Source organism: Bison bison, unplaced genomic scaffold (genome assembly GCF_000754665.1).
Source record: "Bison bison bison isolate TAMUID 2011002044 unplaced genomic scaffold, Bison_UMD1.0 scf7180017864352, whole genome shotgun sequence".
Taxonomy (NCBI): domain Eukaryota; kingdom Metazoa; phylum Chordata; class Mammalia; order Artiodactyla; family Bovidae; genus Bison; species Bison bison.
The window spans coordinates 3,157,209-3,168,233 of record NW_011494924.1 but is presented as its reverse complement, the minus strand read 5'-3'; the positions used below and the strand labels follow the sequence as shown (position 1 = coordinate 3,168,233).

Sequence of the window (11,025 nt, the reverse complement as noted above, 5' to 3'; positions counted from 1 at the left end):
CCGCCGCCGCCGCCGCTCGGGGCTGCTGCTCCCCGGCCTCTGGCTGCTACTGCTGGCCCGGCCAACCTCGTGCGCCCCAGGTAAGCTCCGCGGAGACCCTCCGGCGCGACCCTGCCTTTCCTTTATCGCTGCTCTTTTCAAAATCCGGCTCTCCCCGCCCATCCTCTTTTATTCTCCACCGCTCCCTCGCCCTCCTTTATGGAGATGCTTTTCCATTCTCGTTGGGCCCAGCAGATAAAGGCACTGAAAAAATAATACGAAAAAGCAAGCAGATTCTGGCCAGTCTTGACAAAAAGTCTGCAAAGCTTATTCTGCTATCCACGGAGCCCGAGGCGGGTCTGGCGGCTTCATCTCAGAATGTGTCTTTATTTTTCCCTGCAAAACGCAGACACTGAAATTGTAATGCATGGCTGTATGAATGTGGTTACAGCAAATTTGAGGAAATACTTGATGGTCGGGGCTAAAGGGTACATTCGGTGTGTGTGCTTTAAAACAGTGTTGCATTACTCTGGGTGGCCCTGCGTCCCCCAGATGCAGGCAGCTGGCCGTGTCCCCCAGTGCACCAGGACACAAAGAACATTCAAAGAATATCTCTTGGAAAGCGCCCTGGCCATGGATCTTTCCAGGGAAATAGCTATTGCTGTTACTTCTGCAAAGGCATTAGTACAATAGAGTGTGAAAATATTGTGATTCTTAAGTGTCAGGGCATGAAAGGAGTAAGGGTTGTTTATAATAGAGGCAGTTTACTGACTGTTAGTCAGCGTGGAATTAAGAGGCATGATTTATGAAGAAGCATGTGGGCGGGTTTTGTTGTTGAGGAAATGATTTAATTCATATTGCTCCTCTGAAATGTTTATTTGTCCACCTTGAGCATACACGCAGGATGGTCTGCAAACCATCTCTGAGCTGACATGATGCAAGCCGGTGATTGCCCTAGCGCGTGCTCGTGCGCGTGCACACACAGACACACACAGAAACAGACACACACACACAAGCACGCACACGCACGACCACTTTGGGGGCAGGAAAGGTGGAGTGAGCAGTGTGCAGAGCGGCTGCACGCTGAACAAAACCAGAAAGCTGTGGAAGCAACTCCAAACCCTCCCTTCTGGTGGGAGCGGTGCCAGAGGACCGCCAAGTGGCTCTGGGAGGAAATGGAACACGTTTGAAGGTGTCCCTGGACCTCACTGTCGGAATTATAACCAGTGCCACATAGAGGATGGGACACAAAAGCACAGGAAGGGACTTGAGGGATCACAGACTGGAACTGCTCCTCTTACTGAAGAGGAAATTGACACATAACTGACTTGCTCAAGGTCACAGGCTAGTTGGTGCAGAGTCCTCTGCTTTCCATTCGCCTTATGGCGCTTAACCTGTGAACTTAGGCACACCTGAGACCACCTCATAGCTGGGTGGAACCCTGCTCAGGGAGCCACAGCAGAACCAGGGGGACAAAATGGGTCTCTTTCAGGCATTTGAAAGAGACAGTGTTGCCTGACCCAGTGCCTCAGCTCTCAGTCTTGCTCCAGTGTGTTCTAGCCTGTGTGTCCAGAGAAATGGAGATCCTAGGTTTTTTTGTGAGAAGAGGCAATCATGAAGTGGGCTCTTGGCTTTAGTCAAGCAGTAAAGCCCATCTGATACTAATGGACTCATCTGCTATGGGACATGGCAAACTGATTGTTTCCAATTACTGAGTGCGTCCTGTGTGCCAGGCGCCACATTTTACATACACGATCTGATACGCTGTGAGTTAGGCATTGTTATCCCCATTTTACAGATGAGAATGCTAAGGCTGCAGGAGTTTGGGTTAGTTTGACTCCAGACTCCATGTACAGTAACCTCTGTACAGCTTCCTCATGTGAATATGGCCATCTGGATGTGCTGTAGATGTTGTGAGTAATACAAGTAATTCTCTTGATAAATTTAAAGTAAATGGAGCTGTTTGTACTGTCCCTCCATAATTTTCTCTTCTCTAGTCTTTTCCTGTTCCCCGTAACCTCCAATGCAAACATCAAACGCGGAGACTTGAAAGTCGTTTTATTTCCGCTCTAGAGCCAACATCACGGAAGCAGAGACTTCATCCTTTCTGTGGTTGGTGTATTGGGCCCCTCTGGTTTGCACAGCTGCTTCTAGGCTTCGTCATAGGATGGGAACTGAAGAAGGGAGGACACGGTGCCTGTCCTCAGGGATCCTGTTGGGACCCAAAGCAGCTCATAAGCAAGAGCAGACTCCACGTGGGCTGTCCCCGGGCAGGAAAGGCAGCAAGGGAAACAGCTTCCCAGGGAAGATCTCTTAAAAGGTGGCACCGATCCTCTGGAAGGCTGAGAGAATGATAGTGGCAGAGGGTGGCTTTCTAATGTAGGACACCTGGGCATGGTGAGTGGCATGTGACCCCAAGGAGATGCTGCGTTTCAGTTATTTGGCCCACGTCTTTCTCTGTGCCACTAGGACCCTCGGGCTTCTCGTCCTGAGTGTTGTATTTTCCCCACTGGAGTGGGGCTGGAGGAGGCTATGCCAAACCCTGCTGTGCTGGTTCTCTTTCTGAAGAGTAAGTGGCATTAGAAAGTGTGGTGTCTTTCTCCTGCCTTGGGTCTCCTAGGTTAGGCACTTGTTCCTTCTGTGGCTGCCTATAGACTCTCTCCTCCTTCCACAGGTTTGTCTTTCATTGGTAACTTTGTTAAATGGAGTCTGCCCTCCAGTTATCCCCATATTTCAGTCTTTATGTAAATTTCTGTGTCTTATTGATTTCTTGTCTATATCTGTTTCATTCAGCATTTTGAATGTGCTTTTTTTTTTTTTTTTGGTTTGTTTAAACATTTATAAGTTTGGTCTTGATGGTTCACTGTTGTGGAAACAAGTTGTAATGCTTTGGACTTGTTTTTTAATGGAGTGCTTTAGGAATCCTACATCCATGATGTAAAAAGAAAAGATTGTACCCCATTTCTTCATTTTATTCAGGGGTAAGTCTTTCTTAAGATAATAGTTATTATAAAATTGAAACTTTGAAAATTATTGGAAGGTACAGATAACAGGTATCCTTAATCCCACAACCTATAGGCAACTCTGTAAATAACTTTGTCTTTGTTAACATTAAAAAAAAATTGAATTTATGTATTTACTTTTTTCACTCAATATTTAACTTAAGTATTTCTCTATTCATGAAATATTGTTTGAAAACACAGTTTCCATCCTCATAATTTACTCAATTATCCTTTTATTATTTCCAGCTTTTTTTTTCCTGTTATAAATAACGCTGTAATGAATAGGTATGTAGGTAAGGCTTTGTCTAGATTTCTTTGTGTGTGGGCTCTTTTCCCCCCTTAGAATACATTTCCAGAAGGGAAATTAGACTATAGTTTAGATCTAAATCCACCAGCCTGGATCTTTGCATATTTTGTTTGGTGTGCTGGGTGTCTAATACGTGTCTCAGTAGGTGGTTGTTAAAGGAATCAGCTTCTCATGTAAAACTGTAATGCTGAAATTACCCCAAGCAGTCTATGCAGTTTACTGTTTGACTTCATCACCACCAGCATTATTACTTTTAAAACTCTTGTTAAATTTGTAACACATTACTTTAATTTTTTATTACTTTTGAGTTGAATATTTTTTGTTTATCTTGTAGTTGTAGTCTGTGAATTTTCTGTTTTTGCTTATTTATCCATGATATATACGTATAGTTTAGTCACTAAGTCGTGTCTGACTCTTTCGTGACCCTGTGGACTGTAGCCCGCCAGGCTCCTCTGTCCTTGGAATTTCTCAGGCAAGAATACTGGAGTGGATTTCCATTTCTAGGGAATCTTCCCGACCCAGAAATCCAGCCCTCATCTCTGATATCAGCAGGCGGATTCTTTATCACTGAGCCACCTGGGAAGCCCAATATATATGTCAGTTCAGTTCAGTTCAGTCGCTCACTCGTGTCCGACTCTGCGACCCCATGAATTGCAGCACGCCAGGTCTCCCTGTCCATCACCAACTCCCGGAGTTCACTCAAACTCATGTCCATTGAGTCAGTGATGCCATCCAATCATCTCATTCTCTGTTGTCCCCTTCTCCTCCTGCCCCCAATCCCTCCCAGCATCAGAGTCTTTTCCAATGAGTCAACTCTTCGCATGAGGTGGCCAAAGTACTGGAGTTTCAGCTTTAGCATCATTCCTTCCAAAGAACACCCAGGACTGATCTCCTTTAGAATGGACTGGAGAGATCCAAGGGACTCTCAAGAGTCTTCTCCAACATCACAGTTCAATAGCATCAATTCTTCAGGGCTCAGCTTTCTTTATAGTCCAACTCTCATATCCATACATGACTATTGGAAAAACTATAGCCTTGACTAGACGGACCTTTGTTGGCAAAGTAATGTCTCTGCCTTTGAATATGCTGTCTAGGTTGGTCATAACTTTCCTTCCAAGGAGTAAGCGACTTTTAATTTCATGGCTGCAATATATATGTATATACACATATATATGTAAATTTTTTTAAAGGATAGCAACGGTTTTTCCCCCTCCTTTTTGTTGTATTCTCCCCCTCCTAATGGATTTTCCTTTAAATTTTATATAGTCTTGAAATTTTTGATTATTTTGGTTAGCAAAATCTGCCATTTTATTTTTCATTGCATGTATGCCTAATGGCATGTTAACTTTTTATCTTACTTAATGCACTGTTTTATTAAATAATGAGCATTTTCAGTTGAATATTTGCTATACTTCTTGAGTGGTGTAGTAGCCTATAAACGAAGACTTAGATAAATGTTCCGAAGGTGTGATGCCTAGACCCCTTGCATCATCATCATCCTTTGGGGACTTGGGGGTGCTTGTTAAGAATTTAGATTTCTGCGGCTCTCCCTTCACCTACATCAGAATCTTTGGTGTTAGTAACTGGGAATCTTCCTTTTTTAACAAGTTCACAGCTTATTTTTAGGCACTTTGACCTTTGGAACTGCCAATCCAGACACCATAAACCCCTAGTTGAAAGTTGATCGCATATGGGGTATATTCCACTTAATATCTTGCAACTGTCTTTTCACTGTTAGAACAATTGATTTAAAACCACGACGTTGAAACTGTTTGGGATTCTATCTTGTTTGCTTGGTTGTCCCTGGGTTGAGAATCAAAGGGCATGGAGGACATCATTTTAAATCCTCACCTCCCCAGCCCCTTGGGAACAGCTGCTGCAGTCTTTGTCAGGAAATGCCTCATTTAATCCTGAAAACAGAACCCAGCCAGGGGTTGTGAAAAGTCACGGGGGACCTGGGAGCCACAGGTTTTTCTCTCAGTGCCCTGGGTGCTAGAGGCAGCTAATTACTGTAATTATAATTACACTAGGTTGATTTTCCCAGCTAGAAAGATGCTGTTCTCACTGATCTAATTTGTTTCCAAGTTGTGACCACCCACCTTTCATCTGCGGGCTTGCAGTGACATGATTTCTCTTTCATGTGCTTAGGCAGCATGATTTGTTGGAAAGCACACCGAACTGTGAGTTAGCTAACCTGAGTGTGCTCTTCTCAGCCGATGACTTGCCGTGTGACTGTGGACAGGTTACCCTGTTCTGGGTTATCCCATCAGTGTAAGAAGGGGTCGCTGAGATGATCTCTGAGTACCCTTTAGCTCTTATGTTTCAGGTCCACAGGTTGGATGCCTTGGGATGCATGTGTTATAGCAACTGTCCTGCTTCTACCAAATGTCTGTGTCACCATCTCACCGTCCTGTAGATGTTCTAGCCCAGTGACCTACCGAAGGCCATTATGTTCAGTTCTTCTTAAAAAAAAAAAAATACTCTTCCCTCCTGCATCCCCACCCCCAGGACACCCACTGTGTTAATTTTCTCATGAGCCCCAGCGTCCTAGGTGCCTACTCCCACCCCAGCTCATAAACCTCCTAACAGAATACAGGCTGTGGACTCAGACTTGGGGGATCTTGAGAAAAACAGGAGGCCCTACAGATGCAAGGAGGGCAGGAGGTGACCAGATTTGCCACTTATTGACTTCATGGAGTTGATGGAGATTTTGAAAACATATATAAGCTTCATAGGTTATGTTCATAGGCATCATGGAAGAATCAGTAAAGCAGTCGTTGAAAATTTAAGAACGAGTAGAAGCACATAGAATCCCCAGTGGCTTCAGACGGTAAAGCATCTGCCTACAATGTGGGAGACCCGGGTTTGATCCCTGGGTCGGGAAGATCCCCTGGAGAAGGAAACGGCAACCCACTCCAGTACTCTTGCCTGGAAAATCCCATGGACGAAGGAGCCTGGTAGGCTACAGTCCACAGGCTCGAAAAGAGTTGGACAGGACTGAGCACATAGAAGTAACTGAAGGATATTTCTCCAAAGTGAAGAAGTTCCTTTGGGCAGGCAGGCTTAAAATAGCTCATGTAGGAGAGAAATAATAATGGGAGAAGGAACTGGAGGGGACTGGTGGGAGGGAAGCCTGAAGCGACGGGAGATAGCGGTGGTGTTGCCAGGGCACATGTGATGGCGTTTGTCCTGTAGCATCTGACAGGCCGTGTGGGGCCAGGGGAGGTGGGCAGTTGGCTTGAGCCAGGGTGGGGAATCTTGGGCAGATGTGGTCAAGAGCCAAGGGGAGTGGGGGGATTTGTGAAGACATGGTCTGGTGGTGGGGTGCAGAGTCTGGGCTGGGTGAGGAAGGAAGGGGAGGAGGAGGGGAGAAGGACTGAGAAGGGGAGTCCGGGGAGATCCCAGATAGCAGCGAGGTGGGAGGTGGGCTGGAGGGATGGCGGTTTCAGAGGTGAATCGGCACTGGTGTTGGTCTTGGTTAAGGGTGTGGGGTGTGGCTGCAGGGATTGGTTGTTGGAGTGGACCGTGAATGCAGGCTCTGGGTGAATCCTCTGTAGGTACCAGATTCGCCAGGAGTGAGGTGAGAGAACCGGGAGCTAGGCACTGAGTACTCAGTGAATGAAGGGCTGTGACCTCCGGGGCCGGGGAGGAAGCGGCCCTTTAGTCTCTCCACCCCTCTCTCCATCACCACTGCCCCTGTCCATGCTCCCGTCCTCTTTTCCCCCCGTTACTACTCTGGCTCCAGCCAGTTCATCTCCCCACTTCAGCTGGAGGTCCTTGTGGAAAGCAGTCTGCTCAGGTCACATCATCACTTTCTCGCTGAAACACCTGGGGGGGCCTCGTCCGATTTCATGCTCCTTCAAGTCCAAGTCCACAGCCTGGGCGCTCAGGATGAGGCTTGTGACAGGGGTGGGAACAGGGATGTAGGAGGGGGCGCTCACGAGAACGTGCACACGGTGGGTGCAGGGTCTCCAGAACGCTTGTGCTGGAAAGGGCCAACGAGAGGGGGAAGTGACAGGACCTGACGCCTGAGGGTCGCCCTCCTCAGATTCTCCGTGGTTTCAACCTCGGGATGCCCTTGAGGATGACTGGCTGGCTGGGGGAGGGGGAGGGAGGTGGCGGGGGGCGGGGAGGGAGGCCGAGTCCTGCTTTGGGGGGTCCTGGTTTCTTTGGGGGCATGAAGTGGGCAGCAAGTTAGCAGAAGGCGAAGAAGGGGCAGGTAGGGGCCCCCGAGTGCCGGTGAGGAGGGGCTGGCCTGGAAGAGGAGATGGATGGTGCTGGAAAGGGTGATGAGGGTAGCAGCGAAGGCTCCCGGGCTTTGGGGGGGACGCAGGGGAGAGTGGAGGAGAGCTGGAGCTAGGTGGTGGGGGGACAGCGATGGGCTGAGGAGCGGGTGACCGTTCCTGGGGATGGCGGACGATGACCTCTGCTGAGAAGAAGGCGGGTATGAGAGGGGACAGCGAGTGTGAGGAAATAACGCTGGTTTGTGGTGGGAAGCCGAGAGGAGTAGAGTGGACGGATTTCAGGCCTCAAATAGTGTGGGCGGCAGTTGGGAGGCCGTCTTGGCAGTGGGCGAGGCAGGCACTGTCCGCTTGCCTTTCCTGGTGGCCCGGAGGCCGGACATGCACGGTGACAGCTCCCCTGGGCGGTGGGTGGCCCGTCCTGCCAGGGGGTCGGGGTCGGGGCCGGACGGGGGCTCCCGCTGTTGGTGCTGGGCAGGTGTTGGCGGCCCTGTGGAGTCCTGGGGAAGCCCTTCAGCTCCTTTCTTTGCTCTCGAGTCGGGTCCCGCGGAGGGAGCCCTTCCTCACCGTGGTGCCGGGATTCACTTTGGAGCCACACAGCCTGAAGGGCCGTGTGAACATGGCGGGGGAGCCTCAGTAGAGGGACGCCTTGCACACACACAGCTAACGGGGAGCCCAGGAGACAGGAGTGAATGGGGGGGCGGTTGCTAGGCCTTTGCTCCTGCAGGCTACGGGGCATGGAGCGGTCCCCAAAGCTCCCTGGGAGTGTGTGAGGAAGGCCCTTGCCCAGGTCTGCTTGGATCTATGGAGTATACCGTTTAAGTCCAAGTGGTGCTAGTGGTAAAGAACCTGCCTGCCAGTGCAGGAGATGTAAGAGTCTCAGGTTTGATCCCTGGGTTGGGAAGATCCCCTGGAGGAAGGCACGGCAACCCAGTCCAGTATTCTTGCCTGGAGAATCCCATGGACAGAGGAGCCTGGTGGGCTGTGGTCCATAGGGGTTGCAGAGAGTTGGACATGAGAGGGACTTATCACACTCAGGTTTGAGAAGCTCTGGCCTCGGCAGTGTGTCCTTGAGGATGGGTACATTTCCCAGACTTGGTTTCACCTATCAGTAAGGAGTCTTTAACTGGTAAAAATTCAGGTTTTAACTTGGTTGGGAAGCAGGGAAGGAGCAGCAGCAGGTTCAGAACTGGGCTGGTGTCTGGCAGGTCGTGTAGCTCAGAACCGCCCCTGCTCCGTGTTTTCCCTCAGCCTGGGCATGTTTGGAGGCCTTCCGCTCCACCCTAGGTTGCTCTGCACCGATCTTGAACCCCAAGGATTACAGGAGCACCTAGAGGTAGCTGAAGGAAACAAGTGTCAAAAGCTAGGCAAAGGTGGAAGCAACTCAGATGTCCATCAGCAGACATAAACAAAATGCGATCTGTCCATACAAGGGACTTAGTATTCTTTCTTACAAAAAAAGGAAAGTTCTGACTCAGCTTGCAACATGGATGGACCTTGACATTAATGCTAAGTGAAATAAGACAGTCACAAAAAAGACAAAATACTATGCGGTTCCACTTGTATCTAGAGTTGCCAGAATTGCAGAGACTGAAAGTAGAGTGGAGCTGGCCAGGGGCAGAGGGGAGGAGGGCAGGGGGAGCTGTGTTCAGTGGGTGCAAAGTTTCACTTTTGCAGGATGAAAAGCATTCTGGGGATGGGTTGTACAATCATATGAATGTACCAAACACTATGGTAAATTGTATGATATGTGGGGTTTTTTAAAATTGCAATTAAAAAAAAAACAAAACCCTGAAGTGAGGCTGAATGGGAACTAGCTGGTCCAGTAGCTGGAGTGAACATTCGTCAAAGCTGGGATCCACAGTGGCCTAGGGCAGGGCTGGAACACAGGACAGGTGCTGGCTGTGGGAACGTGCTGGCTGACACAGGTGACCAGCAGAGGCCAGACCTGATGGGGACTGGTCGGTGGCTGGTGGCTAGGACAGCAGTCACATTACCTGCTCTTGGCCCTAAGGCACCATCAGGGATCTCCAGGCTTCTCAACCTCAGGACTGATTCACCTCACCTCACATTCCTAGGTGGTGCTAGTGGTAAAGAACCTACTGCCAGTGTGGGAGATGTAGGAGTCACGGGTTCCATCCCTGGGTCGGGAACATCCCCTGGAGGAGGGCATGGCAAACCCACTCCAGTATTCTTGCTTGGAGAATCCCATGGACAAAGGAACCTTGTGGGCTTCGGTACATAGGGTCGCAAAGAGTCGGACACGAATGAAGTGACTAAGCATGCACTTTCACCGTATACTTTATCTCTCGTCTCACCTTTCACCTCATTTCACCTTACCTCAAAGCTTCTCACCTCAGTTGTCACCTTCCACTTTCACCTCACTTTTAACCTCTCAACTCGTCTCACTCCCCCCGTTTTGTTGGAGGATAGGCTGGGGACAGGGCTGGGAAGGGGTTGAAATTTTCAGCCTGGGCCAGGGTAGAGTCTTAAGAATTTATAAAATCGGATTATTCTTCCTTGCCCTTGGCATTGGGCTTTTAAATATTTGGATGCATTTTCAGACTTACAATAGCCTTATTATTATTATTTTTTTCTATTCTGATTATACAAATGGTGTGTGTTTATTGAACTAATCTGTACTTACTGTTCTCTGTGCCTGGAACATTCTTATCTCAGCTGTGATCTCCATGGTTTACGGGCGCCCCTTCCTTCAGGTCTGTGCTCAGATGTCACGTCATCAGAGACGCCTTCCCTGACTCTGTTTTAAAGAAACAGCAGCCCTTCCTGAATTCCTTGCGCCTGACACTGTCTTGGTGGTCTCCACAGCGCTTGTCACCACCTTCTACGTGTCTGCTTCTTCTCTCTCCCTCCACTAGAGAGTAAGCTCGGCTGGGCCAGCCTTGATCACCTTCTACGTGTCTGCTGCTTCTCTCTCCCTCCACTAGAGAGTAAGCTCGGCTGGGCCAGCCTTGATCTGTCTTGTCCTGTGTTGTTTCTCTGTGTAGCAGATCCTTCTTGAGTGCCTACTTTGTGCAGACCTTGTACTGGGCCCTGGGGATGCCTCTGTGAACAAAGGTAGTTTCATGGCGTGTTACTTCTTGGTAAATGCTGTGAAGAAATGGAGCAGGTAGAGGGCTTGGGAGCGAGGGATGGAAGTGGGAGTCCAGTGGCGAGGGAGACCTCTTTGAGCCCGTGACTGTGTTAATTGCTGGGGCCACCATAATGAAGGGCCACGAAAATGGCAGCTTAAACAGCAGAAATTGATTGCAGCCCCGTGCTGGACGCTAGAAGTCCTCTGTCTGCAGGGCTGCAGTCCTCTGAAGGTGGGGGGTGGGGAGCATCTGTCCTGTCCTCTCTCCTGGATTGTGGCAGGCCTTGGCTTGTGGCAGCATCCAGTCTTCGCATGGGGCTCTCCCTGTGTTCAAATTTCCCCTTTTTGTAAGGACAGCCATTGAATTGAGGACCCACCCTACTCCAGTATGACTTCATCTTA

At 49.1% G+C, this 11,025-nt stretch overlaps 1 protein-coding gene across 1 annotated transcript in view; it reads left to right on the top strand.

Annotated features, from left to right (window-relative positions):
• The first annotated feature begins 14 nt into the window (after positions 1–14).
• The window catches only part of KIAA1549 (KIAA1549 ortholog), a 124,700-nt gene continuing 113,689 nt past the window's right edge, over positions 15–11,025 (top strand). The window contains exon 1 of the mRNA XM_010854932.1: positions 15–80. The gene's annotated coding sequence lies outside the window, so the exon portion shown is untranslated. The remainder of the gene's footprint in view (positions 81–11,025) is intronic.